The following is a 24,084-nucleotide window of genomic DNA, read 5'->3' as shown; positions in this document are numbered from 1 at the left end:
TGTGAGGCTGGGGAGCATCACATCCGACACCCGGACCACCAATACTGGCGCCCCTCAGGGGTGCGTCCTCTCCCCACTGCTCTTCTCTCTCTACACCAACAATTTCTCCTCAGGTGACTCTCCTGTGAAGCTCCTGAAGTATGCGGACGACACCACTCTCATCGGACTGATCCGGGACGGTGACGAGACTGCGTACAGACAGGAGGTGGAGCGGCTGGTCCACGAGCAGCCAAAACCACCTGGAGCTGAACCCGCTCAAGACCGTGGAGATGACAGTGGACTTCAGGCGAGACCCTTCACCACTTTCACCCCTCACTATCCGCAGTAATACTATTCTCTCCACAGACACCTTCAAGTTCCTGGGAACCACAATCTCTCGGGACCTGAAATGGACCGGCCACATAGACTCTGTCCGGAAGAAGGCCCAGCAGAGGCTGTACTTCCCGAGACAGCTCAAGAAGTTCAACCTGCTGCGGGAAGACCTTCTACACTGCCGTCATCCAGTCTGTCCTCTGCACCTCCATCACTGTCTGGTTTGGATCGGCCTCCTAACAAGACAAGCACAGACTGCAACAGACAGTCAGGACTGCAGAAAAGATCATTGGAATCAACCTCCCATCTATCCAAGACTTGTACCTGTCCAGGACCAGGAAACGTGCAAGTAACATCTCTATAGACCCTTCTCACCCAGATTGCAGTCTGTTTGAACTACTCCCCTCCGGACGGCGTTATAGAGCTCTGTACGCCCAAACCAGCAGACACAGAGACAGCTTCTTCCCCCAGGTTGTTGCTCTGATGAACTCACACCACTCTTAGAGTCTCAGAGTCATTGCTGTGCAATAACATCCCGCTCTCCACACCTTTTTTTGAATTGTCTACACTATTTGTACTGTGTCCTCTCTGCATCCATTGCAGCCTGGTCATCCTGGAAGAGGGACCCTCCCATCTGTGGTCTCTTCTCAAGGTTTCTCATTTGCCCTAGTTGGAGTTTTGAGTTTTTCGTTGCCCTCCTGGGAGAATATTTGTCATTTTTCACACGTCCTGAGTGTTGTTAGTTACCAAAATGTTGAACAGAGGCTGTGATGTACCGAAGTCAAATTCCTTGTTTGGCACGCTCAAACATGGCAAATAAAAATTCTTGAATCTTGAACCTTTACTGTTCACAAGCACAATCACAAGTACAAGTCATCTTCATCCATAAGCACATCAGTCTTTCCTTGTTAAAACACAGCAGCCCTTCAAAACAAAATGTGCTCCATCAACTTTTAGTTTCTTAATAGACAATGATGGTATTTATTTACATATTGAAACACACGTCCACCTCCTTCAATGTTACACGTGAATGCACATACAGAGAGAAGTTTTATTCATTTTGATCAGGCTGCATGAAGCAAAATATAAAGGTGAATGTAATTCTCATTAATGGAATAAATTACTCCTTTTGACCAGCAGGAGGGGTTGTGTGCACCTGAAGCCTCGAGAAATGAACCTATTTGCAAACCGTTTGGTGGGAAAGCCTCAAATCCCAAGTGTGCCAGTTTCTTCACTAAAGAGACGAGAGTTCTTTGTTACAGATGTTTACTGTGATCTTAATTCATTGACATCACAGCCACACCGTAGAACTGGTGACAACACATATTTTGGCCTGCCAGTGAACAACCGGGTACTTTACTGTTTTGACTTAGTAGCTTCGCGATGACGCATCCTAGGTCGGCCCTTAACTATTGCGCTGTTGCATCACGTCACCTTCCCGCTTCTTTCCCGGAAACAGGAAGTGCCCTCGAAGTCTAACTTACCACCGGTTTCTATCGCAACTTAATATCAACAAGACAGTGCTACAAACTATATACAAATAACAAGGAACAAAAATAAATTCACACAAAAATAATTTGCACACCATGCAAAACTTGAAGCTTCGCCAGAGCCACAACAGCTCCGCCCAGCGGCGAAAGACACAACTGCTTCGACTTCGGCAGTTACACCAAGGAAGCCTCATGTGTCCATCACTACTCAAAAGCGTTCAGTGTGTCACAGCACTGTAGACCTAAACTCCGTGTGCGTACTACTGCGCAAAAGTTTTGTTTTAAACAGAAAGAACGCAATCCCCCACTAGCAGAAATTATGGAGTCGAGATTCCCACATTTGGGGAATTCACAGGGGTCAGTATGTGGCATTAGCATCAGTTGATACATGCAACCGTAACTTGAATTGGTAGTCTCTTTATTTAAGTCGTTGCCTCAGAGCCATTTCGGGTTATCGCTTCTCGGCCTTTTGGCTAAGATCAAGTGTAGTATCTGTTCTTATCAGTTTAATAGCTGATACGTCCCCCATCTGGGGACCACATATTTAATTGATTTATTTGGAATAGGGATTTGGAAAAGGGGCTTGCCCCGTCCACTCCACGCATCGACTTGATATAGCAGTATCTCCAGGCACGGTGCACCCCCTCTCCTGGTCAAATCAACAGTTCAATATGTAAGAAAACCATTTCAATCCATTCGCTTCATTCTTACAGGGTTAAGCTGTCAATTATGACTTGATGGGGTCTGATCTAAATGTAAGACGTTTCGGCTTGAGAGGCAGCAAGAATTTACGTAACCGTTCTAAAATATAATTAAAATGTGTTTCTTTGCTTGAGATTTTCCTATCATTGTTTCAAGAATTTTAATTACAATTCTTATTCTCAAATTTTCAAGAAAATGTCGTTTTCAAAACTTCCATCCATCCATCCATTTTCTGAACCGCTTAGTCCCCACGGGGGTCGCGGGAGTGCTGGAGCCTATCCCAGCCGTCATCGGGCAGTAGGCGGGGGACACCCTGAACCGGTTGCCAGCCGATCGCAGGGCACACAGAGACAAACAACCATTTGCACTCGCACTCACACCTAGGGACAATTTGGAGTCGCCAATCGGCCTACCAAGCATGTTTTTGGGACGTGGGAGGAAACCGGAGTGCCCGGAGAAAACCCACGAGGGCCCGGGGAGAACATGCAAACTCCACACAGGGAGGGCCGGAGGTGGAATCGAACCCGCACCCTCCTAACTGTGAGGCGGACGTGCTACCCAGTGCATCACCGAGCTGCCCTGGAGGTTTTCAATAAATACAAATTCATAGTTTTAGGGTTCTCAGGTTAAAAGAGGCAATGCGTGATGGGCATGTTTTTGCAGATATATTATTTCACTTTATTTTGTTGGGTTGCTGCCATCACCACTAGATGGCGACTCTAAGAAAAAGGAGGTGAACAAAGGCGCGGGTGTAGGGGCAATTAAGGGTAGGAAAAGAAGCAAAGCATGATGGTCGTCTTTTTTAATCTATTTTTTACTTAATTTATCATGCTTTGGTTTTGTAATGACTAAAGGTACTATATAAAAAGTTCTACAAATCCTGTTTCATCCACTGAGTGTGTATGTGTGCCACACGTTTGGCGAAATTAAGCCCGTGACTGAAGATGGCGTGTGCGGTAAAGACGGCGGCCGGGTAACTGATCCAATTCATACTTACCTGGCAGGGGAGACGCCGTGATCAAGAAGGTGGTTCACCCAGGGAGAGGCTCAGCCATTACACTCCGGTTGTGCTGACCTCTGCGAATTCTCCGAATGTGGGAATCTCGACTGCATAATTTCTGGTAGTGGGGGACTGCGTCCGCGCTCTCCCCTGGTTTTACTGTTTAAAGCAAAAAGTAAGCGCAGTAGTACGCACATGGAGTTTAGGTGCTGTCACACACTGAACGGTTTTGAGCATGTTCAGAATCAGAATCAGAATCAGAATCAGCTTTATTGTCAATTTCTTCATGCTAGGACACACAAAGAAACCGAAATACCGTTCCCCCTATCCCACGGTGACGAGACACAGCACACGATTAACACACAAGTAAAACAACGGGGAGAGAGTTCAGGACCCCAACAGCCCGGAGATCACAAACTTCGCCAGTGGCGAGCAGTGCTGGCATCCCACAACAAAGTCCCGGCACCATTCTTCACGGATGTAGACGCACAGTCCACCTCCACGCGATGTTCCCCCTCGTACAATGGCCCGGTCCGCCCGATAGCGCGCCATCCGCTCCAGACGCACAGCAGCTACGCACTGTCCGGTCCGCAGAACTCAGCAGGCATGTTGATGTCCAGCGATCGAACGTCCGCCAGAAGAATGGAAGGCACGGACGGGCGAGCTGGGGTGGCCGCCAGCCAGGCCCGGACGCCCAACCGGGGGAAGAATAGCAGGCGAGTCCGGCGACGCTCCAGGACGGCGCAGACCGAGCGCCTTTAATGTCCCCGCTTCAAAGTTCAGGTCGCCACAAAACTCGCTTTCGCCGATGTCGAGCAGAACCAGCCCGCCGCACTTGAAGCACAACCCGGTACGACGAGACGAACACACAAAACTGGCGGACAAACCCACATTAAACGACAAAACAAAACACATGTTATTAATTGTACTCTGGAACTGTGCATTTGCTTGCTAAACTGTATGTAACAAATTAGTAAATGCAAAATACTATGTAATTACCACTAGTGATGTGCATTCCAGTTCTTTTAGGTGAACTGAATCCTTAGAATCAGTTCACTCAAAGGATTCGTTCAAACGAATCGTTCAATGAATCTCTCTCTCCCCCCCCCCCCCCCACACACACACACTGATACGGCTTTTTTTTTTTTTTTTTTTATAACATCCAGTGGCAACAACCCATACACATCAAACAATACAACTACAGAACCTATATATAATAATAATTGGCTCGGGTAATTGACACATTTCTTTCTATAATACAACACCTACACACTGATCCGTTGGCAACAGTCTCTCACCCGGTCGTGAACGAGAAGTTGCGTCACTTATTTGTTCGTGAACGGGAAATTACGTCACTGACTCGTAAAGTCCCTCCTCCATCTAACGCTCGCTGGCGCTGCTGATTGGTCGTTCGCGAAGATTCACGAGTGAGTGACAGACAGCATTGCCGCTATGCCATTGCCAGCCGACACACTTTATGCCGACGTTGATGTTTTAATTTTGTATTTGTTGGCTTGTAGTTGATGGTATTATATCGAATGTGTTTGTGTTTGAATAAAAGGTTGAAAAAAAAAAAACCGTTATGCCGACATTTGTTAATTTAAGCAGTTAAGCAAATGTCTGATTTTTATGTTTTGATTGGCGAATATAAAAACAAGAAATAAAACACCAGAAAAGTTATAACATAAATGTTCATTAAAATAATAGTAATAATAATAATAATAATAAAAGTACGTCTCAAACCAGCAATCTAATGTGAAACTGCAGTCGATATATTAGATAACAATATTTAGGCATATATATGCATTCACGTTATTTAAAACCTACTATAAGTAAATCGTAAATCTACATTCTGGCTTGCACAGTTCACGTCAGGAGACGCAACATATTCACTGACTGATGGATAATAATAAATTCATGACTCGTTCGTGAACGGGAAGTTACATCATTTTCTTCGTTTTGTTTCACGGCGAGGTGTATAAAATACGGAAATACATAAAAAGATACTGAAACAAAGACTTTAAAGCAAAAGTCCAATACAAAATAATTTTTGTGCAAAATAATACAACGCTAAGAGCTAGAAAAGTGTTTAAAAAAATACAGTAACCAAACAAGCAAACACACCAAAATTGTGCAAAATAATACTTTACTAAGAGGTAGACATTTTAAAAAAAGGGACAAAAAAAAAATCAGTAACCAAACAAGCAAACACACCAAAATTGTGCAAAATAATACTTCACTAAGAGGTAGAAATTCCCCAAAAAGTGACCCAAAAAATCCAGTTATCAACAAAGCAAACACACCAAAACAGTCAAACAAAGTCAAGTAAAAATGTCCTATGCATTGTACTTTCTTTTGCTCTTACTTCAGATTTGCATTCAAAAATACAAGCTGACTAACTTTTGATGAACTCAGTCAATTTCATCTCTCTGATAATATCTGCCCCATCTTGCGGAAAATCCTCTCAGACGGGACAGATGTAGCCACAATGCAGAGTCTCTTTTTCATCACATGAGAAAGTCTTGGATAAACCACACCTCTACTTTGCCACCAAGAGAGGGGGTTTGAACCTCTACTTATAAGGGGCTCTTCCACAAAAGCACGCACCTCCAGCATTGAATCCGTTAATGCATTACGACAGCTGCTCACAAGTCCTGAGACCCGCTGGTCAAATTCCTGCCAGATTTGGCTGTCCTGCCCGGAACTCTGAGGCTGTGCTGTTTCTTCTGCTTCTCCTTCAGCTTGCTGGTTGGGAAGGTTCACCTTAGCAGCAGCATTGCTAAGATGCTGGTAGGTCCTATCGGGATCCTCCTCCCTGCCGAAGGCCTTCTTTTTGAACCTTGGGTCCAGTGCTGCCTCTTCAGATAGCAAAACATGTGCCTCAATCTTGTGGAACCTGTTTGACATTTGTCTCGCAATCGTCTCCACCATGGCTGTCACAGGCGCCGTCATGTTTGCAATTCTTTATTTATTTGTGATTATCTTCTGTAATCCTCTCGCAAGAAGAATCACCTTTGATGCAGTAACATAGTATCTGAGACAAGGGAAAAAAAGGTTTGACTCTGATAACAACAATGATCATATGAATGCATGTTGTTGGTGCATATGAAATGTTTAGCATTAGCAGTAATGATTAGTACATTTGCTTGAAAACTACAAAAGGCAAATGTTTTTTTCTTTCTGATTATTTTTTATTTTAAAGGGACACTGAAAGCAAAGCCTTTAAAATTAAGGGCAAAATTACACTTCGAAAATACGATCATGCACATATGTACCTCTGGCCACATAATTCCCTGGTGACTTCTTCGAAGGGCTTCAAAATGTTACAGGCCTGCTTTATTCCCTCCCATTCCTCTGGTGTTAGGAGTGACAATTTTGGATTTGTAAGTGCTAAAGTTGTAATTATTGCATCTTTGTTCACAAGAGTACTTTGGATCATGTACAATGTTGAATTCCACCTTGTGGGGCAGTCTTGCTTCAAGCGAGCTTCTGGCAAGCCTAACTGTTTTTGGGTGGCTCGCAGTTTTTGAGCGGCAACTGTGCTTTTGTGCATATATTCAACAATTGCCTTTACTTTTTCCATCGTTTCTTTTATTGCAATCATGCCACTATCGACAATTAAATTGAGGGTGTGGGCAAAGCAGAAAAGGTGAGGATAACCTGTGATCTGAATTGCTTTTACTACATTTGCACCATTATCAGATACACAGGCACATATCTTGTCTGAAATGTCCCGTTCCCTTGCAACTCTTACGAGCTGCTTCGATAGGTGGTTGGCTGTGTGTCTCTCACTCATTTCAAAACATTCCAGCAGGACAGAGACCATCTCATAATTGTCAATGAAATGGCATGTCACTGACATAAATGATGTTGTGGTCCTCGATGTCCAGCAGTCAGCGGTCAAACACACACCCTGTCCTTCATTTTTTCGACGGTTCTCTTGTGCAAATCAGGGATGACTGTATTTGACAAGGTTTTTCTGCTAGGTAGAATACAGTTTGAATTCAGTGCCTTTGTAAATTGCCGAAATCCAGGGTCTTCCACTATGGAGTAGGGTTGAAAATCCCTTGCAATCATTTTAGCAAGTATTTCATCCAAGGCCTTTTGCCCAAGTGGGTCAATTGGCCTTGAAATAAAATGAGTAAGTCTGGTTTGTCTGGCTTGAACAGTGCTTACTTTAGCAGTGCTGGTAGTAGCTTCAGTCAGGCGAAGGTCTTCTCTCACCTCTTGCAGCTGGACAGTTGGATGCTGACTTCTTAAGTGGCGCAGAAGATTGGCTGTAGATCCACCTTTTGTTGAAATCTTTGCTTTGCAAATATTGCATGCTGCAGCTTTATCAGAAATGTTATTAAATTGGGTCCACACGGCACTTCTTTTTCTTGACTCACTCATCTTGTCTTCTGATAACTTCAGCAAAAGAAAAAACTTACAACAACAACAAAGTGATGAGGGGGTCATGGGGTTATACAATTAACAGGAGGGAGAGGGGGGTAGGCTTGTGTTTGTAAACATCGTGCTGTAATTCAAGCACCCACTCTCTCCCCCTGCCCGGAAAAGGATTTAGTTTGATCCAGGTGACGGGGTGCTTTAACCCTTCCCCCACCCCCAAACATTACCCTATAAGGTAAAGCCCTCCCATTCTCCGACAACGGACCACCATAACGCTCTCCCTTTTTGTGCGCAACCGCGGCGATTTGACTTATTTTGCTGTCCTGTATTTGATGTGGAAGACGCACAAACCTTCATTTATTATTTTGGGGGACACCAACACAGCGTGAAAACACGCCCTGTATGTTTTGTTTTCATTTTTACAATGTTGGGACTTACATTTTACGTTTTCATGCGCAAAAATAAAACCAAGGAATAAAACACTCGAACGCCAGACAAGTTTTAAAATACAAATTCAAACCAGCAATTTAATGTGAAATTGCAGTAGATAGATTGGAGAACAATATTTTGGCGTATATATGCATAAACATGTTATTTAAAAACATAGTCTCCCAGCTGTTGCAGACCGGCGCATCCCTTCATGGAATAAAGTTGAAGATGGGGTCTGCTGGCCGGCCGGCAGTCTCTTCATGCGCTTGCACACTAGCCATTAGCTTGGGGAAAACGAGCACAAAAGACGTGGTGTTTCAGTCTTTCCATGGCAAAACGTAAATCTACACTTCTACATTTCACCCACTGAAATGTTCACGCCATGAGACGCAACACGTTCACTGACTGATCCGTTGATGCACGGGAAGGCAGTTCACCCATTGACTCGTTCGCGAACGGGAAAGCCAGGATTCGTTCCCTCACTGATCCGTTCTCGTGGTGAACTGGAAATGCGAATCACTCAGTGATTCACTCAGTGAGTGATTCACTCAGTGAGTGATTCACTCAGTGAGTGATTTGTTCACTCACAGATTCGTTCGTTGGTGAACGGCAAATGCAATTCACGACTCGTTCGTGAACGGGAAGTTACGTCACTGACGCGTGAAGTCCCTCCTCCATCTAACGCTCGCTGGCGCTGCTGATTGGTCTTCACGAGTGAGTGAGTGAGTGACAGACAGCATTGCTGCTATGCTATTGCAAGCCGACACACGTTATGCCGACATTGATGTTTCAATTTTGTATTTGTTGGCTTGTAGTTGATGGTGTTATTATACCGAATGTGTTTGTGTTTGAAGAAAAGGTTGGAAAAAAACCGTTATGCCGACGTTTGTTATTTTGGGGGACACCAACTCATATAGCAACGTAAAACATACATATTGTCATATAAAGCAGTTAACCAAATGTCAGATTTTTATGTTTTGAATGGCGAATATAAAAACAAGGAATAAAACACCAGACAAGTTATAACATAAATGTTTATAATAATAATAATAATAATAATGATAATAAAAGTACATCTCAAACCAATCTAATGTGAAACTACAGTCGATATATTAGATAATAGCATTTAGGCATTTTGTTTGCATACACGTCATTTAAAACCTACTATAAGTAAATCGTAAATCTACATTCTGGCTTACATAGTTCACGCTAGGAGACGCAACACGTTCACTGACTGATCCGTTGATGCACGGAAAGGCAGTTAACCCAATGACTCGTTTGCAAACGGGAAAGTCAGGATTCGTTCCCTCACTGATCCGTTCTCACGATGAACTGGAAATGCGAATCACTCAGTGAGTGATTCACTCACTGAGTGATTCACTCAATGAGTGATCCGTTCACTCACAGATTCGTTCGTTGGTGAACGGCAAATGCAATACACGACTCGTTCGCGAACGGGAAGTTACGTCATTTTCTTCTTCGTTTTGTTTTAAGGCTTTTTACCGTCCTGGACCCCCTCCTCTTCACCATCTACACAGCTGACTTCACCCACCACACATCAAACTGCCACCTCCAGAAGTTCTCGGACAACTCCGCCATCGTCGGTCTCATTAACAACGGAGACGAGACGGAGTACCGAGAACTGAATCACAGATTCGTGGACTGGTGCCAGCGGAACCGGCTCCAGATTAACTCTGGAAAAACAAAGGAGCTGGTGGCGGACTTCCGCCGGCGCAAAGTCCCCCCCCTCGCCGGTGAACAACCAGGGAACGGACATAGAGATTGTGGACTCTTACAAGTACCTGGGTGTTCACCTGAACAATAAACTGGACTGGACTGTCAACACTCAGGCCCTATACAAGAAGGGCCAAAGCAGACTCCACCTGCTGCGCAGACTGAGGTCCTTCGGAGTGAGGGACGGCCTCCTGAGGACCTTCTACGACTCTGTGGTGGCGTCCGCCATTTTTTATGGGGTGGTCTGCTGGAGCAGCGGCATCACTGCAGCGGAGAAGAAGAGACTGGACAAGGTGGTGAAGAAAGCCGGCTCTGTCCTGGGCTGCAGTCTGGACCGGGTGGAGGTGGTGGGGGAGAGGAGGATGGTGGCTAAGCTGTCCTCCATCATGGACAATGTCTCCCACCCCCTTCATGAGACTGTCAGAGCCCTGGAGAGCTCCATCAGTGACCGGCTTCGTCACCCACGATGCACCACCGAGAGGCATCGCAGGTCCTTCCTCCCTGCTGCCATCAGACTGTACAACCAGGCCGATCACTGTAGCTAACGGACAATAATAACATGCAATAATAACATGCAATAACCATATGTGCAATCATATGTGCAATATCTGTCTACCTCACACTCTTCTTACCTGCTTTTTTGCAGTTTTACTATTTTTCTATCTAATATTTTTTTATCTCCACTGTATATTATGTATTGTGTATGTATTGTCCATATTTTTTAATTATATATATCTTTTACTTTTTTAATCTTTTACCCCCTCCCCCGCATGCGTGTGTGTGTGTGTGTGTGTGTGTGTGTGTGTGTGTGTGTGTGTGTGTGTGTGTGTGTGTATATGTTAAGTGTACTGCTGCTAACACAGGAGTTTCCCCATTGAGGGAATAATAAAGGATTATCTAATCTAATCTATCTAATAGTAGACCAGTTGACCCCGTTACATTCCGATTGGTAGCCCATGTGACATGGATCTGAAGACTGAATGTCAGTGATTAATGGAATAAATGGAATCTGGTTGGCCTAAGGCTCCTAATTCCCTAACTTCAAGCCCTAACGCTAACTCTAAAACCCTAACAATAACCAAACCCTAACAATTAACCCCTAACCTGCTAACTCGCTAACGGTAACCCCTTCACCTTTAACCCTAACCTCTAATGCGCCCCCTAAAGGTAGTGCCCTCTAAACTTGAAGGCAGGCATATACGAACCAGACCAGCAGATTGCCCCATTTCAGTACTGTTTTAATAACGTTTACAGATGATTAAAATCCACATAATAGTTATACGCGCATGTGTCCCGTGAGCGTTCCCCTTTCTGCCCCCTCCCTTTCCTTTCTCCCGCCAAGCAGTCCATCTTGCCCTAACACAGGGCATGTTCCTCGTTAGTATCGTGGATAGTATCTCTGCTTGTCGTGTGAAAGACCAGGGTTCAGTTATCAACCCAAGTGCGTTAACCTATGTTTGCAGCAGAGTTATTATATAGCTGCATTGGTTGTGCGTGCGTTTGAACTTAAGTGAGTGACCTGTAAGTTTTTCAAAATAAACTCAAAGTTTTATCTGTAGCCACCTTCTACTAAATCAGTGGTCCCCAACCTGTTTTGCACCACGGACCGGTTACGTGTCAGAAATATTTTCGTGGACCGGCCTATATATAAATAAATAATACATTTATATACCGTATTTTTCGGAATATAAGTCGCGTTCTTTTTTCATACTTTGGGTGGGGGGGCGACTTATACTCAGGAGCGACTTATATGTGAATTTTTTCACAAATTTTTACTTGATCATTAACACTTTACTTACTTACTAGTATAGTTGATCACTTCACATGTAATTTTCATTTCAAACCGCATAAGGGCGCACTATGGCTGTGGAATAATTGGAGCCTCACTGACAATGAGTTCCATTCACTGACTTCCAAAGTCGGGAGATTTAGTGATTTGGAGTGACACAGATTATTCGATAAACGTATTATTTATGTTATAGTTATTTGATATGTAGTTTATTTAGAGTAGCAACGTGTATGTTGTTAGACTTCAGTAGTTTCCGATTTTGTAGGGAGGCCGTGAAGGCAGCCGGGGGTGGGGGGGCGGAACGAGCGATCCTGGGCGCTTGCGTGTGTTGGCTCACGTGTTGAGCTCTTGATTTGTGAAATAAAGAGCCGGCCTGTTACCAAACCCACGTCTTGCTTGGTACTTCGGTAACGCTACAATATAGTTATATACGTAGATCTGTGGAATAATTGGAGCCGCCAACTGACAACGAGGCTGACATCAGCGCCGCACGTAGGTCCGGAATCGCCATCTGTTTATTTTTGGGGGTTTTTGACACGGGATGAATATTCCGGTGGATTTAATGATTTGGAGTGACACGGATGGTTTGTTAAAATTGTTGTTTATATTACATTTATTTAATATATCTAGTCTGACGTCTGTGGCACACGTAGTCTTTCCGGCGTCAACTTTTCTTTTCTTTTTCTTTTTTCTCAAATGACACGGAAGACGAAGATTCTGATGGATTTATTGATTTGGAGTGACACGGATGGTTCGATAAAATTGTTGTTTATATTATTGTCATTTCATACATAGTTTATATATTGTTATATGGGCCTGTAGAAAATTTTTAACTGTAACGCGCCGCTGATGTCGGACTTGTATACATGAAGGAGAACCAACTCGATCGATGGCTTTAATAATTTGGAGTGACACAGATGGTTTGATAAAGGTGTTATTTATGTTATAGTTATTTGAATAACTGTTATTGTTACATCAGGCCCGTTCTCAGCTTCTCGTTTGTGTTTATGTCACGTTAGCATACCGTATCGTTTAGCCTGTTGTTGCTCGTTCATGTCTGTTCTTGGTGTTGGGTTTTGTCAAATAAATTTCCCCCAAAATACGACTAATACTCCGGAGCGACTTATATATGTTTTTATTTTCACTTTATTGTGCATTTTATGTCTGATGCGACGTATATTCCGGAGCGACTTTTAGTCCGAAAAATACGGTATGTGCCTTCTTATTTTTACTTTGTGTATTGTTTCCTTGAATGTTTTATTTGTCTGTGGACCAATTGGGTGTAATATGTCTTGTCTCCACCGTGGGATAGTAGGAAACGCAATTTCGATCTCTTTGTATGCCTTGACATGTGAAGAAATTGACAATAAAGCAGACTTTGACTTTGATAATGCGTTACAGTAGTCCAGGCGCGACATAATAAACGCATGTATAATAGTTTCCGCATCACCAAGGCGCGAGAGCCAGTAGACCGAGATAGCTTGGGACGGCTATACGTCTTGATTGGCTCATCGCGGTTAGCAAGCCGCTTGGGGCTTATGCTAACGGGGCTAGCGGGCTGACTACAGTCTGCATCCCTCTAGCAGGGACAACCTATCTAAGAGAAGGGTGCAATTGGTGCACAAAGCCGTACAAACCTCTTGATCCGCAGCCATGCTTACGTGTCCGATGATCGACGGTAGACAAACAGCCACGAAGCCTCCGCTAAGAGCCAAACAGTGACGTGGTTGAAATGGCAGGGATTGACGGTCCGCGACTTTCAACAATAGTAAACTCCCAAAAGTGGAGTAAAAAACATAAAAAGCGCGAAAGAACTAGAAAAACATATAGAAATGTTGGAATGTAGATCGTCTCTCTCGTGACGCTGCGGCGCTCTACGTGGCAAACCGGAAGTATGATTCAAAGTGAGGTTAAAAAGATAGAAAATAACGAAAAGTAGGAGAGAGCGAGTCACCCATCCGCGGTGCCATCTTATGATGTAATGATATAAACCAATACAATAACTCTGCTGCAAACACAGGTTAACGCACATGGGTCGAAAACCTGCTTAAATTCTACTTTGCACAAGGAAATAAACTCCCCGTCAGGGAATCGAACCCCGGTCTTCCGCATGACAGGCGGAGATACTTTCCACTATACTAACGAGGACTGTTCTGTGTAGAGGGGCAATTTGCTACTTGGCGGGAGAAAGGAAAGGTGGGGGGCGAGAACGCTCACGGAACACATGCGCGCGTAACTATTATGTGGATTTTAACCGTCTGTAAAGGTTTCTAAAACAGTTCTGAAATGGGGCAATCTGCTGGTCCAGTTCGCATATGCCTGCATTCAAGTTTAGAGAGCACTACCTTTAGGGGGAGTATTAGAGATTAAAGGTGAGGGGGTTATGGTAGGCGGGTTAGCAGGTTAAGGGTTAATTATTAGGGTTTGGTAATTGTTAGGGTTTGAGGGTTAGCGTTAGGGTTTGAAGTTGGGGAATTGGGAGCCTTAGGCCAACCAGATTCCATTTATTCCATAAATCACTGACATTCAGTCTTCAGGTCCATGTCACATGGGCTTCCAATCGGAATGTAACGGGGTCAGCTGGTCTACTATGGGGCTCATTGGTGCAGGGGAATGATTCTCGCCTAGGGTTCTTTGGTTACCCGGGTTAAACTCCCGGACGAGCTCTTCTTTGAAACACTGTTGTCTATTGTTGTGTGGACTGTTTGATAGGCTAATGTTACACAGAATGTAACATGGTCTGCGAGCTTTCTTTGAGGCTCGTTGGTCTAGGGCAGGGGTGTCAAACTCATTTTTGTCGCGGGCCACATTGTAGTCAAAGTTTCCCTCGACGGGCCATTATGACTGTCAACCCAAATAAATAAACGGCTCATATTATATACAGTATAAGCTACAAAACAAACTGACAAATAATTGTTTTTTCAAATCAGACTAGTGGAAACTTTTCAAATATTTCAAAAATAATTTTAAGAAGATTCTTAAAAGTTACGACAATTTGCAATTTTAGTATGACATAAATTTAATGCACAATTTGTCGTCGCGGGCCACAGAAAATGATACGGTGGGCCATAACTGGCCCCCGGGCCTCGAGTTTGACACCGGTGGTCTAGGGGTATGAATCTTGCTTTGGGTGTGAGAGGTCCGGGGTTCAACTCCCAGATGATCCCTTTGTTAAAACATTGCTGTTAATCAACTAGCTCCATTTCATCTGAGGTGCATGTCACATGGGCTGTCAATTGAAACGAAACGGGTTGAGTTAATTTACCTTGAGTCTCTTAAATCTGTTGTTTTGATTCTCATCACTTGAATCTGCCGTCATGTGTCATCCATTGCGCCACTCACCCTACAAGACTGTATCGACTGTAAACTTGTGTGGAAAACTGTCATTGTCCAAAGGAAGGCTGTTTAGCAACAGTGACCAGCAGACAAATTCAACAAGGTAATTTGATTATACCATAATCCGGATTTGAATCCATTAGCCACTACACGATCATGGCCTGTATGCAGTAGCGTACTTGTACATATTGGCCATGATCGTATAGTGGTTAGTACTCTGCGTTGTGGCCGCAGCAACCCCGGTTCGAATCCGGGTCATGGCATGCTCAAATTACTGCGTGGAATTTGTCCCTTGCTCACTATTGCTAAGCAGCTAACTTTTGGACAATGACGATTTTCCACACGTTTGCGGTCAATAGAAAATTGACCTACAAACTTGTAGGGCGAGTGGCACAATGAATAAAGCATCATGGCATGTTCAAATAATGTCACCCATTTTTTTTTTTTTTTTTTCATTTTTGCAAAAGTGTTACACACAAGCTTACAAGACACATATTCCCGTGGGGCTCATGGAGCAATGGATAACGCAGCTGTCTACAGATCAGAAGATTCCAGGACTCCTGGCCAGCTCACATGCCATTTTGTGGTCAACATTAGCTATGTGTAATTTATGTGAACTTTTGGGTTGAAGTAACTCACAGACACTGTCAACAAATAGCCTTTTCAATTTTGTCTCATCTCAAGTCTTAGGGATCATCGGATCTGCGTAGTTATTGGATAGTTCCACCAACATTTTAACATCAACATTCTTTCATGGTCTGCCTGGGTGTCGTGGCTGAAGATCCTAGAGAAAAGACCCTAAACATGCAACTGCATATTGGCCATAATATAGCATTGAGGCGGCTGCAATCCCAGTTTGAATCTGGTTAATAGCAGAATAAACTTGTTGCAGTTATTTTTATTCACCCTAAACAGTCTTACGTTGGACCATGTCAAACGCGCACTTTATTAAAGTGGCACCGGCTCCCCTGTAACGGGTTCAATAAGCCGGGGGTGAAGGGACTCGTCCGTAGCTGACCACCCGAGTTAAATTAATTCTACCAGAATCAATCTAATTTCTTTACGACGCCAATCCTTTTTAAGTCATCCGACGCGCGAGCCGAGTAACTCTATTCGAGGCGAGTCGTCAATATGACCGCGCCGTAATGATGGCTCCCTTCGGTTGTTTGATGCTGGTATTACGTTACGGATATTGTTTAGATGTCTTTGATAAGACCTCAAGGATTCGTTGGTCTAGCGCACCCTCTAGCGCTAGTTTTGTCGAAATAACTTTTGATATGGTCTCGCTCTACTTGGTTTGAGGAAGTAACAAGCTTACTTCCTATTTCTCCGAAGAAAGTCCCATTTGCGGAAGTATGTCAATGATAGTGTGTGAGAATGGATTTAATGCATTAAATCACTAATTTTAGCATGATATATTTAAACACTTAACCGTGAGAGTGCTTCCACCGATTCGATTGTTTCCAACAAAATAATATTTTACTTAATACGATTGAAAATGATTTAATCGGATTATTATTATCTTGCAATTTATTTTGAAGGCAAATTAGTCCCTCAAAATCATTCAAAGTAGCCTCTGACGCGGCCCGAAAAAACAGGAACGGGCTCTTGCCCGAAGGACATTTACTAATTATAGCTCTAACACTAATCCGAAAAGTCGAATTTGAAAACCTTCCTTATTGTTATTTATTATGGTATGTTTGCATACCATAATAATCTCCTATTTATAAACTGAGTTATCAACCCAACCTCAAACAATTAATTGCATACAAATTAGCGCACCACGAATTAAATGAGTATATAAAACACATTTATTTAAGAAGCATGAAATAGAATTACAAATCTCAATCCTCCAAAAACTGAACAATCCCACTCACTGATACACTTGCAAATAAAATCATTCAATCCCGGAGCACTTTTGATTGCAAAACAAAAATCAGAAAAGAGGGAAAAGGTAGCTACCAATTGGGTGTTATTTTCTTTTTGGTGGAAATAAAGTCGAGTGATCAGTTCGATTTTATTTCTAAAATCCAATTTGGAAACTAGTTAGGCCCCGTGAGGACAGACTACCCGATGACTGTCTCCTCCGCTTGCGTACATACAGAAGAAGTCTCCCCTCACCTAGTTTCTCATGCAAAGTTGTCCAGTCCAATTCTTTGAGTAAATCCAAGTTAATCCAGGCCAGCGATCTTGCGTCTCACACAAGGCTCTTGAAGGCTGTAGAAAAAGTCTTGAAACTCATACGGGCTTCTTCACGTATGAACGCGGTCCGGGAGAGAGCCCCGCAGATGTCCAAGGTGACCTTTTTATAGACCTCTCTGGCCCCCCCCCCCTTTTTTCTATACTGTCTTCTATAATGTCTATAATGTCCAGCTTCCCACGCTCATAGGCTATGAGTCACAACCTTGCGGTTTGAGCAGGTGTCCGCTGGCCTCTATACTGTCCAGTTTCCCACGCTCATAAGTTATGAGTCATAACCTTGCGGTTTGAGCAGCTGGTTCCACCCCACTCCCTTTCCACCAAAAATCTGTAGAAACCCCGGCAAGCACCTTATTTCCTCTTTTCTTTACTTCTCCTTTCATAAAACCAATATTTCAAAGTACACTTTTTACTCAACCATTTAAATCAGAAATCAAAGCCCTTGAATTTATGTTTTAACCTTTTTTAACACACCACTCGTGGTGGGCCTCTTTTCCTAATTGTGTGATAATATTGCTTGATGCTGTTACAGAATATATTTCAGCCAAGCAAAGAAAAATAAAAAAAAATAAAAAATAAAATAAAATTAAAACTCATTTGTTCTTCCCTTTCCAACAATCTTTGACACACCCCTATTTTTATATGGGTGGGCAGCTTAGCCTAATTCTGTGATAATATTGCTTTAAGCGGTTACAGAATATATGTTAGCCAAGCAAGTAAAATAAAAATACAAATAAAAACCATTTTTGTGCTTCCATGTGTGACCCATAATCCGACCCCTCTTTCTCTTTGGTCTCCTGCACCGGTTTGGCTCCATCTTTTGGAGAATTTTGGAATTTCAGCTTTGCCAATTCATTCAATATTCCCCCACTTAATTTTGCACCATCTGCTGTTAAAATTTGGAATGTCAGCCCCGCCAATTTATTACTGGGAGCAATCCATACTCACTTTATGCACCATTTGTTTCCCCCCCCACTCCATGTTACATGACACGGCCCCCTTGGATTGAGAAGCAGGTAATAAATCACCCCGTCCACAACCCACTTCATGAGCTAATCAGTCATTTCATCGTCGGAAATATTCACAACCTCAGCGGTTGTAGATGTAGGGCAGGTCGTCGTCCCATCCCCCTGTCTGGCGATCTCTGCAAGGGCGTTGATCAGGCGGGTCAAGCGATCAGAAGGGTCGTCGTCGTCCCTCCGAGCTTCCAACGTGAGGACTCTCAGCAGCGGAGGTGTCGAAATCCCTGTGGCAGTACTCGCGGCGTCATTCTCATCGTCCGCCTCATCTCCGCGCCAATCGCGAGCCTCGACGTCGTCCTCAGACACAGACGGAGCTCCCGGCGGGGAGCCAGCCTGTGAAATGGGGGGAATGTCGCCGCTGGAGCCAGGATTCTCACGTTGACGGATGCCGTCAGGAGCTTGACGCTCCAAGCACTCATCGCATGGTACTCCGCACTCAACGAAGGTCCCATTCAGGGACCAATGTCCAAAACAGCGGTCCCGACGTGCAGGCCGGACAAGTCCCACCGGGGCTCCGTTGGGCTGCTCCATCCCCTGAGGCGAGTCGCGCCCTGTACGCGGGGTGTTGTAAAAGTCCGCAGACAGCCGCCGGTGAACCGGACTGACGGTCAAGCAGCGGCCACACTGTGAATGTGATGTGACGCATCGAGCGCCGTTCTGTTGGCGCCATGTCATGTGGGTTAGGGGCCAAATGGTGCCGTGAGCATCCCCAGCCTCCTCGAGGAGAACCGTACATGTAGACAGGGACCCTCTAGATGTGTCGAGCAGAGTTGCGGTGGACATTAAATCCGCATATCCCTCCCATCCGAGATGGTCCAAGCTGTACCGCTCCCCTTCCTTTACATAAATTCCGTCTGGGACTAGCCAAGCCACATTAAAGCAGGCCGGGTAACAACAGTCCCCCACATAAGCCTTTCCGATCACCCAGGCCAATTTCATACGGTTCACCCCGCATAGGACGCACTCCGGTGCATCCGCAACTCGGTGCACCATCTGGAACACATGGAAGCACAAATGTAATATATCAAATCATAAACCCTCTACCCGCCCTATGGCGCACAATAGGGGGGCTCCTCGGCTCCCCTCCTCTATCCGTAAGGGACGGGAGAGGAAAAAAGACCGAGTATGTAAAAAACCATGTCGTCATCACAAGTTGGTCCACTATGTCGCTCCAAAGCAACACTGACAATAGCCCCCATATTGTGCACCAGAGCATTAGTTTGGCCGTGCGCTTTTTCCACGTGACAGAGGAGCGAACATTTCGGTCCAGTTGTGACACTTTTCCAAGCACATGCGCGGCCAATCCTATTACTAATATTGCTTCTAGTATGATAACTCCAAATATGACATAGTAACAAAACATTGATCCTATTTCTAAAGCCATCCAAAGACAAAGCAGCACAATCCCCGCGATGCCTCTGGACGTTTTAGGATCCAAATATATTCGGCCGTGCATATACACGACAAAGAGACCCAATCCCATCGTGTATATCTTGTGCAAAAATCTCAAAAGCAAAACTTTGAGAATCGCCATTACCAAGATCACCGGCCTAGTCATTTGTCGCGGGTCCCATGACCCAGAACAGCAATAGGCCGCCCAGATGCTGAACAAAACCCAATATTGAGGTTCATTACTCACTTTTAGCGCTCCGGGCCTCCCCATTGGATTAATAAAAATACTTGCATTACTCGCCATGACTTCTCTTACTTCCTTTTTTTATCTTCCCTTTTCTGCTTGTTTTCTCTTATTTTCTTTTTGTCTCCCCGAAATCTCCAGTCACTGAGCTTCCCTGGCCCGAATGTGCGGCCACCGCCCGACCCCTTCTATTTAAGAAGAAATCTTGACTCCCCCTCCTGAGAGGGGTGTCATTCGCGTAGGTAGTGACGCCCCAATAATTGTCAGAGTTCGAAGTCTCTTGACATTTCCTTTTAAGGCAGTGCCCGCTACGATCGCGACCCCAATCAAAACGAACACCAATAATATCCCCGCCCCGGCCGATTTCAGCACCACTGTCAGAGCGCCAGTAATTACATCACCAATAACGCCTATCGCGGCGTCTTTAGCCGCTTGAAGTGCCGATCCGATCTTTTCAAACCAAGTACAGTCGTGAATATTTTTTCCATGGCCACACTTGATCCAATGTTCCCCGGGGGAGAAACATGTTCCATTATTAAAAATCCTATTTGGCCCTACCCAATCAAATCCCATAAACTGTCGGCCTTCGCAAAGGCTCTTTCGAAACGCCCGCCCTTCCGCAATCTGTATTAGAGCTGGCAGCCGATATGGAATTGACACAGGTCTACTCAGATTAAGCAATCCTTCATTTTGTAACCAAGTTTCACACGGCTGTCGGTCGCTAGAGGGCTGACGTCTCCACGTTTTCTGCGGCGAGTTCAACTCCCACAAGGCTCCTTCCACACTTCTGTATTTCTCGTCTTGATATTTGTCTGCACAATATTCTTTCCAATTAGGCAATGTAATACATTGTTCACGAGCCAGGGCCACTAGGCACTTTGTTTTATCAGTGTTACAAGTCATTGACCAAGGCCGAGGATTCACATAGATATAGGGGGAATACATGCCCGTGGGCCAAATATCAGTTTCTTTTGAATATACTGTCGCCATAAATTGGTATTGGACCCAATAATTTGTAGTTACATTTAAACAGGGTATCAACCATTGTTTCATTTCATACCCATTAAACCCCCACCACGTCTTCGCGGCAATTCTTGTGGCCACCTCAGACCATGCCTGTAACACCCCTTTAACTGTTCTGTTTGCCAAGAGACTGGTACAGTTGTGAACCCACCTTGTGCCCAAGACGGATCGTTTGATCTCATCCAGGTCACATCTTGGCGACTTTCCAACAGTCCAGTCCCTACCATGCAGATCAACATAAATCTTCCCCACTACACATTGGTCAATTTTGTCAAAGTCCCCCGGTATCACTGTAAATAAATCGTCAGGCGTGGGCACCCGCTGAACCCATAATTGTCTCGCGGACGTGTACAACCGGTGTCCCCCTTGGTACCTGGCTGGCACAGCTATTTCTCTTTCGACCTGCCACAGCCATGGCAACGATTCATTCAACCAAAACTCAAAATCCACCGGACCTTTATTAGGGTTGAACATCCTCCCTGTCTTTGTCGAGGCTGTGACAGGGGCCATCAATTTTTGGTACTTATACGCCCACATTATAGATTCGAGGAACCTCATAACCATCGTTCGCTCTGAAAGTTACTCCTTGCTCCTGACGGTGGACAGCATATCTCTCCACCGGTCTTGAGCTTGCTCTGTGGTCCGGTGGAGGAACCACCTCAGGCCAGGTGCCATCCAGGTTTGGCCCTGGATTATTCCTCCCGGAAGCTGCGTTCGCATAGATTGGCTCCAAAGTTATCCATTCCTTATTCACATATATTTCTTGCTTCTCTTCTTCCCGTCGTAAAGCCCTCTTTCCAAAGGCCGGATTGTTCCAGCCCTTTGCCTCGGTGTGTGTGACCCCTGGGTCGGCGAGGTCGCAGCCAGGAAGGACAGCCACGCAGTCCGGGAGAGTACGTGGTGACCCACCACCCTCCAAGCTCATTGTTCTCCTTCTCTTGGCTCCGTGCGGGTAGCTCATGGCTGAGCACTCCTCGGGGTCGAATGAAGATCTGGTACCTCTCCTTCTTGTTTATACAAGATTTCCTCCAGCCCCTCCTTCGTCACTGGCCACTCCCCTGTGACATCATCCAAGTCGGATGGGCACGCCTTCCTCCTGTGGCCTCCGCAGTCCCTGCTGTCAGCCTCTTTCACTCTGGCTCCTGTCGCTCTCTCGGCCGTCGACCCGTCCTCTAGTCTCGTAGGCTCTTCGCTTCCTCACCGCTAATATTGGACACGTCTTGAGGGAGCGGTGGCGGTCCGGTCCCCATCTGGTGCTTCCACTTCCATCACATCCAGGCGTAGGACACGCCTCAAGGGTCCCCGCATACACCGGACATGCTCCGAGCGAGCGGTGGGTACTTGACCCTGGTCGGGTGTTCCCACCCCCATTACAGCCAGGCATGGGGCAAACTGCCGGATATGACTTCGTCAAGCACTGGGAGGGGGACGGGAACTTTCTGGTTTGGTGACTTGCGCCACCGCCTTCCGCGTTTGGGCTCCTCGCTAAATTCTCCCCCTGGTTTGGTGTAGTTCTGGGGAGAGAAGTGGTTAAACCCCTTAAGTCTCCCGCCCCTCGTTTTTCAACGTCGTTTTCCTTAGTTATTATCGATTGAGGCAGACCCTCCTGCGTCAACTCCAGCTCCGGGCTCTCCTGACGTTTTCCTCTCTCTGGCGGCTCCAGGTCATTCATTTCCTCAACTGTTTCTTGAGGTTCCCTTGCCGCTGCTGCGGCCTCCTGTTCCCCTCTTTCTTCGCGAAGAGGAACCAGGATTTGCTCTCGTTCTTCTCTTGCTCCGCTGAGCGGAATCGGGACTTGCTCTTGTTCCGCTCTCGCTTGTCTTGGATCCCTGCGAATCGCCCGGACCAGGACTCCGGCGCCCATTATGGCGAAGAAATGGCTGAGACGTTTGGCTTCGAATGTCACTCCCAGCGAATATATTCCTTCATAGGGAATGATTGCCATTTTGACTGTAATCCCTACCAGTGCTGCCTCATCCTCATTCACCAAAAGGCCGGATCCGACTTTGTTACCAGGAGCTAAACAAAACATTCCCTTCTTCGTTACATACTGAAATCCTTTGTTACTCATGTCCAATACACTTCGGTAGCAATACATATTGCTCACGACTGTGTTGGTCTCCGTAGGGGCTGCCCCCACTGCGACCAACGGTGCGTCCTTGTACGCCACCAACTGGGCTATTGCCCGGGCCCAGGTGATTGGCTTCCAAGGCTCGTTCAGCAGGTCTCCTAATGCTGTGCAGCCCCCTACTGGAATAATTGATGCCCGAGCAAACAAGGCCCTTTCATCGGCCTTGTCCGTGAAACAGCCGGCAGGCCGGCCAGCTTGCCCTGTCCAGGGCCAGCAATAGCCCAGGGCTGCATATAAATTCTTCATGGCCTGTTTGTGATCGTAAGCAGGCCAAGCTGCTCCCCCCATTACTGGATAGAGGGTTGCCAGGGGAGTCATGGCCTTGGTGATATGCCATCCTTGTGCTTCACCTACTCTTAATAATTTTCCCGTTGCCATGCGATCCAAACACATGGGGCAATATGTCAGTATACCGCCGTCCCAAGCGCATGTACACGTGGCCACTTGTTGAGCCCGTGCATCTATGATCGGTCCGGTCTCCCACTGTGCAAAGACCACCATTCTTGCCAAGATGGTGATCCGACAAGGGTGGCACACCATGGCATCCAGCACTTTGACCGGGAGCCTGTCCTCGTTCCTCAGGGCAAACTCCAAGTCTCTTACGTCGGGGGTCATATTTGATGGCATCATGAAACCTACTCCTGACCACTTAGTAGGCAACAAATTTGGTGTCGAACAAATGACACATGCTTCGTCGACCCTTGTCCAGCGAAAATGTTCCGGTCCATCGGGAGTGCCCCCCCTCTTGGCCAATTTCACTAGATTTAGGGCCCTTCCGGCTTGAATCCCATACGGCGACCGTCTTACGATGACCGCTCCTTTGTGCGCGGCCAAGCGCACGAAGGCCGGGAATGTACTGTAGTCGGTTGCCATATATCTTCTAAGTTACTTC

The 24,084-nt window shown here is 45.5% G+C and overlaps 1 long non-coding RNA gene and 4 other non-coding genes across 5 annotated transcripts; 4 read left to right on the top strand and 1 right to left on the bottom strand.

Annotated features, from left to right (window-relative positions):
- Window positions 1-939: 939 nt before the first annotated feature.
- Window positions 940-17,441, top strand: LOC119137927. The gene is made up of 3 exons (XR_005101035.1): window positions 940-951; window positions 1,168-1,178; window positions 17,307-17,441. It is a non-coding gene; the product is annotated as an uncharacterized LOC119137927 (long non-coding RNA).
- Window positions 2,256-2,448, top strand: LOC119138851. Its single transcript, XR_005101259.1, has one exon. It is a non-coding gene; the product is annotated as a U2 spliceosomal RNA (small nuclear RNA).
- On the top strand, window positions 3,494-3,657 carry LOC119138847. The gene has a single exon (XR_005101255.1). It is a non-coding gene; the product is annotated as a U1 spliceosomal RNA (small nuclear RNA).
- trnad-guc lies at window positions 13,922-13,993 on the bottom strand. Its single transcript has one exon. It is a non-coding gene; the product is annotated as a tRNA-Asp (tRNA).
- trnah-gug lies at window positions 15,373-15,444 on the top strand. The gene has a single exon. It is a non-coding gene; the product is annotated as a tRNA-His (tRNA).
- Window positions 17,442-24,084: the final 6,643 nt, after the last annotated feature.

This window comes from Syngnathus acus, chromosome 19 (genome assembly GCF_901709675.1).
Source record: "Syngnathus acus chromosome 19, fSynAcu1.2, whole genome shotgun sequence".
NCBI classification, from domain to species: Eukaryota; Metazoa; Chordata; class Actinopteri; order Syngnathiformes; family Syngnathidae; genus Syngnathus; species Syngnathus acus.
The sequence above is the reverse complement of the archived record's forward strand: the minus strand, read 5'-3'. Positions and strand labels throughout refer to the sequence as shown.